The sequence below is a fragment of the Narcine bancroftii genome, chromosome 13, assembly GCF_036971445.1.
Source record: "Narcine bancroftii isolate sNarBan1 chromosome 13, sNarBan1.hap1, whole genome shotgun sequence".
Taxonomy (NCBI): Eukaryota; Metazoa; Chordata; class Chondrichthyes; order Torpediniformes; family Narcinidae; genus Narcine; species Narcine bancroftii.
Window position 1 is genome coordinate 35,626,317 of NC_091481.1, and position 6,000 is coordinate 35,632,316.

Here is a 6,000-nt window from a genome sequence, read left to right on the forward strand (position 1 = left end):
TCGAGTTGTATACTCATGGAGGAAATTACATATAACTTTTTTTTTAAAAGACACTTTTATTAAGATATGGCAACCATCCTTCAACTATATAGGGGTCCCTCCCTGAAAAGGAATCATGAAGAAAACAAGAGCTCTGATGGTGTGTAAAGTTATATTCTTATATTTGTGGATGGGGGGAGCAAAAAACTGGGACATTTTTCTTTTTATTTTGTTTGTAAACATTTAATATATATTTGAAATGCATAAAAGTTTAAAGACTGAACGAATATATTTATGGAAAAAATTGAAAAATAAAGCACTTAAAAAAAGAAAAGATGGATGAATCCTCAGAAAGTGTCTGGCGCGAATGGTCCTTAAAACCTGGGTGAACCAACTGGCTGGAGATTTTGCGGATATATTCCATCTCTCTCAACAGTGATCAGAGGTTCCCATCTGCATCAAAAGGGCATTCCAGATCAGCGAGGTGGCCTGCCCTATTGCTGGTGGCAACAGCTTCTGTCATCCCAAGTCAACGACAGATGCCATCTCGCTGGCCCACCACTCTGCGTTAGATTCCCTAGACTGCAGGCACACCTATGTCAGGCTATGCTTCATCGACTACAGGTTGACATTCAGCACCAATAGGCCAGCAAAATGCAGGACAAGGCTTAAGGACCTGGGGCTCTGTCCGACCCTCTGCAGCTCGACTTCCTTGTCAGCATACTCGAACCCAGTGCGGATTGGATATGCATCGCTTCCTCCTCTCTGACCATTAACACAGGAGCCACCCCAAAGCTACATGCTTAGTCCCCTCTTCTACACCCATGACCACGTAGCCGAGTTAAGCTCCAGGTCAATGTACAAGTTCACTAACACCGCCATCATTAGTCGACTGACTGGAAATGATGTGTCAGAATACAGGATGGAGATGAAGGATTTGGATGAGTGATGTCATTACTGTGAATATCTATATATATCTTGCACGTGTATTTATTGTCTCCTTTTATTTCATTCAATTCATTTACTATTATAGTTTCTCTTTATACATTCCTGTCTGGCTACAGCACTAAGGATTTCAGTACAGAAGTATATTGTACAATGTGTAGGTCAATAGGAACATAGGAACATAGGAAGTAGGAAAAGGAGTAGGTCAAAAATGGCCCTTCGAGCCTGCTCTGCCATTCAATACGATCATTGTTGATCTAATTTATGACCTAACTCCACCTACCTGCCTTCTCCCCATATCCCCTAATTCCTCTATCATGTAAAAATTGATCTAACCGAATTTTAAATATGTTTAATGAAGCAGCCTCAACCACTTCCCTGGTTAGAGAATTCCAAACATTCACTACTCTCTGGGAAAAACTATTTTTCCTCATCTCTGTCCTAAATCTACTCCCCCGAATCTTGAGACTGTGTCCTCTCATTTTAGTTTCCCTGGCCAGCTCAAAAAAACCTTCCTACATCTATCCTATCCATACCCTTCATAATCCTATATGTTTCTATAAGATCTCATCTCATTCTTCTGAACTCGAGCGAATACAATTCTAGACGATTTAATCATTCATCATAAGTCAACCCCTTCATCCCAGGGATCAACCTAGTAAACCTCCTCTGGACCATTTCCAAAGCCAGTATATCCTTCCTCAAATATGGAGACCAGAACTGGACACAGTACTCCAGGTGCGGACTCACCAGTACCTTAAACAGTTGCAACATTACCTCCCTACTCCTGAATTCAATTCCTCTAGCGATGAAGGCCAACATTGCATTTGCCTTCTTAATAACCTGCTGCACCTGCAACCTAATAGAGCTGCTGGAAGACCATTGTTATGTAGTCAGGATAATGTGAACTATTTTGTAACTATGTAAGAATACACTGTAGTAACAGTGCTGCCCCACTCTGAGGTGTATGTATATGTATATGAGTGTGTGTGTGAACAGTTTCCTGAGATGGTGGAAGGCATCAGTAAGTAAACTCTTTGAACCTTGCATCTCTAAGTTATTTAAGAAGCCTCCCAAGTAACAGTGGAGGGGAGAGTCACCTTGGGAGGCCACATTAGTGGCAATGAAGTGATGTGGTAAAATTAACGATCCACATTACAATATATAGTAACAAAATGTAAATATAAATGTGACACTAAAACAGTGAAAAAAACTTGGCACTGTTTTCCATTGTGTATATGTTTATTGTGATAAAGTTTATTTTGGGGAAAATAAATATGATTGCAAGAGCTAGCTGTTAACTGTCAGCTAGTAATCAATGTCTCTAAAACACAGAGTAGACAGATACCTTCTGGAATATTTTTCAAAAGATACGTTCATTTTATTGTAAATTGTTCAAGTTTTGAAAAGCAGAAACATCAGCCCTTTGTTTTTACAATTTTCATAATCTACCCCACTGCAAATACACCAATGACACGCATTTATCTATCTCCGTAAATGCAGAAATTTCTGGAACTCTCTCAGCAAATCAGGCGGTGTCTGTGCGGAGCGAAGCAGAGTTCAAATCTCAGCTCGATCACATTTCATCAGAATTGCTGCCTACTTTCATTCAATTCTGCTTTCAGGAGACTGAATCAGAGAAAAGCTCGCGGTCCAGACGGACAACCTGGCTGAGTATTAAAAATCTCCGCTCACCAACTTACCGATGTATCCATACCACGGGTATCTTCAACGTCTCACTCTGGCAAGATGTGGTGTCCACCTGTTCCAAACAAGCATCAATCGTACCAGCGCCAAAAAAAAAAAAAAAAAAAAAAAAAAATCGTACCAGCGCCCAGGAAGAGTGTAGTAACCTGCCTTAATGACTATCGATCAGTGGCACTTACAGCCACGGTGATGACATGTTTTGAAAGGCTGGTGTTAAAGCATATCAGCTCCTGAGTGGTGATAGGATCCATTCCAATTCACCTATTGTAGTAACAGGTCTATGGCGGATGCCATCTCACTGGCTCTATACAAAACCCTGGAACACCTGGACAGTGTAGATGCATTCATTAGGATGCTCTTTATCGACTACACTTTGGCATTTAACACCATCATTCCCTCAAAACTCATCACCAATCTCCGAGACCTGGGAGTCATCACACCACTGTGTAATTGGATCCTGTATTTCCTCATCTCCAGGCCACAATCAACAAGGATTGGCAAGAACATCTCCGCAATCTATACCAGTACCGGACCACCACAGAGCTGCACACTTAGACCCCTGCTCTACTCACGACGCCTATGACTGTGTGGGTCGTTACAACAACAACACCATCTACAAATTTGCTGATGACACCAAAGTAGTGGGGCGTATAAAAAAGGCCAATGAGTCAGCACACAGGAGGGAGATTGAAAGCTCGGCTGAACGGTGCACCAACAACAAACAACTCAATGTCACCAAAACCAAGGAGCTGATTGTTGACTACAAGAAGGGAAAACCAGAGGTGTACAATCCAGTGATCAATGGGGGATCAGAGGTGGAGAGGATGAGTTCTTTGGAATCACTATCTTGGAGGTCTTTTCCTGGACCCAACACACAAATGGTATCGTGAAGAAAGCACATCAGCGCCTCTACTTCCTCAGAAGTTTGCGGAGATTTGGTATGACACCAAAAACCTTACAGAGGTGTGGTGGAAAGTGTGCTGACCGGCTACATCAAGGTCTGATATGGGGGCACCAATACCCGCGATCGTAAATCCCTGCAAAAGGTAGTGGACACAGCCCAGGACATTACAAGCAAAACCCTCCCAACTATTGAGAACATCTACGGGGAACACTGCCGTCGAAGAGCAGCAGCAATCATCAAGGATCCATGCCACCCAGCATATGCCCTGTTCTCGCTGCTGCCATCAGGAAAGAGGTATCGATGCCACAAGACTCGCACCACCAGGTTCAGGAACAGCTGCACCATCAGACTCCTCAATGACAAACTCAATCATGGACTTACTTAAGGACTCTTACTTGTGATTTTTTTTTCTCTGTATTGCACAGTCAGTTTGTTTCCATTTCTTTATTTGTTTACATGTATACCCTGGTACAGTTTTTTTTCCGCACTGGCCCGCAGTAAAAAGAATCTCAGGGTATTATGTGACGTCATGTATGTACTCTGACAACAAATCTGAAATCTAATGAAATGTCATTGATCTAAAATCATCCAAATGATGTCTGATCTGCTGTGTGTTTCCCAGCACTTTCTGTTTCTATGTAATATTTCCATGATCTGAAAGGTTTCACTTTTTGGCTGCTTTCCACACAGTTCACCACATACTCTGAGGTAAATTTTCCACACAGTTCACCACATACTCTGAGGTAAATTTCATTTTAAAAAATGGCATCATATAACACAAATGGACTCCTTCATACTCAACCAGTTCTATACTTCACGAAGATTTCTAGTTGTGACAGGGAGCTCATTTCAAATGGATATTTCGGGCATTCTGAATCTGCAATGATTAATGGAGAGACTTGGAAGTGCATTGGATTCATTTCACGGACAAAAATCTTCTTGTCAAGCAAGCAGAAACACAAAGAACAATGTGTTGCCTGACAGTATACAGTTGAGTCCCTGGGAGGAACACTCAATTATCAAAAGCACTCACGCTCCCTGCATTTTACTAACAAGCAGACAAGGAGTTCAGGTTCGCCTGCCTTGCTGAATATTAGGATGAGTGGTTTGGCAATTGGCAGAAACAGACTGCCCCACCCCACATGAGTGGGCACCATATGTAGTGGGGATCACCACGGGCTATCCTAGTTCCTCCATTTTGTGGAACACTTGTTTTGCAAGCTGCAACTTGTTGGGCAGCAGACGTCAGTCCAATATATTAGTCGTTATTTTAAAATTCAAACGTGGTTCATTTAATTTCTGAACAATACATTTAAAATGTGTCCTGTGATCTCAGTTCATAGCTACTGACGTAGGTTGTGAACTTTAATCTTTTCTTTATGTTTGATGGTAAAATTCCAACTCATAAAGCAAAGACCGGGTGTGTGTTTTGATTACCCTGATTTCTTTACTTCCTCGGTTTCAGAAGGTGTGATATGTTTATTTAGTAAATGTAGACATTCAGAATAGATTTACCGACATTGTGTAAATACCCATCTGTTTTTGTTGTAAAATCACTTGATAAGAATGTTGTCTCACCAGTTGCTGGTTTGTGATCTCTTGTAGGCAGCCCTGATGCACCAGGACCGGGCGATGGGAACATGTGTAATCAGACTTCCAACAGCTGAAGGGACGGCTATGGCTTCACCTTTGCTTCACGGCCATCCTAGATAGATGCCGGGGAAAAAAATGGTTAGTATGCAAAAAATGAAGACGAAACAGATACGCAGGCTGTTATTGATGTGTTTTAATATGGTTCCAAGGTTCTTCATAAGAAAATCTGACAGTTGAGCCACCAGAAGATGTTGGACCAATGACCAAAACCTTGGTGAAAGACACTAGGTGATTTCGAATTGCAGCCTTCCTAGGACCCAGGTGAAATGACTGGGTCGTGTGGGCCTCCTGCACCTTTCAAACAGCAGCCTAACCTACCTGTCAAATCACCAATTTAAGGGGGATCCCGCCCTTGTGATGACGTGGTGAGTCACAGGGAATCCCCTGTTCCTGGTGTTCTTTCTGTTTAGAGTTCCAGAGTAACTGGGTGAGCTATTTGCCCTGAGGCAACTGTGTCTCAGTGTGAAATGAAGAATGAGAAAATGATCAGACGTAGTTGAGGTGAAGTTCAGTAAATGTCGTTTACTCAGTCACGCGCAGCTTTTCAAAATCCCATGCGTTCCAAATGATATCATCACATTGTGACGTCATGAGGTCACTCGGAACATCCCAAGCCGGTTCAATTAAGCCTCCGGTGAGCTGCTACATGGCTGCCCCCCCACCCCTCCCAGAACTGGCGATAGGAGGCTAAACCTCTGCTGTCATTATTGTCCACTTCTCTTGGGCAGTCATCCACGCCTTCGCATTGGGGGTTGTGGCAAGGGACGATCAAGGTCGAGATGAGCGGGCTTTAGTGGGTCAATCGTAAATGT

At 42.6% G+C, this 6,000-nt stretch overlaps 1 protein-coding gene across 1 annotated transcript in view; it reads right to left on the bottom strand.

Moving 5' to 3' along the window:
- The window catches only part of eea1 (early endosome antigen 1), a 123,464-nt gene extending 117,758 nt beyond the window's left edge, over positions 1 to 5,706 (bottom strand). The window contains exons 1-2 of the mRNA XM_069908165.1: positions 5,507 to 5,706; positions 5,114 to 5,240 (exon numbers count right to left, since the gene is read on the bottom strand). The gene's annotated coding sequence lies outside the window, so the exon portion shown is untranslated. The remainder of the gene's footprint in view (positions 1 to 5,113; positions 5,241 to 5,506) is intronic.
- Between the last annotated feature and the right edge of the window lie 294 nt (positions 5,707 to 6,000).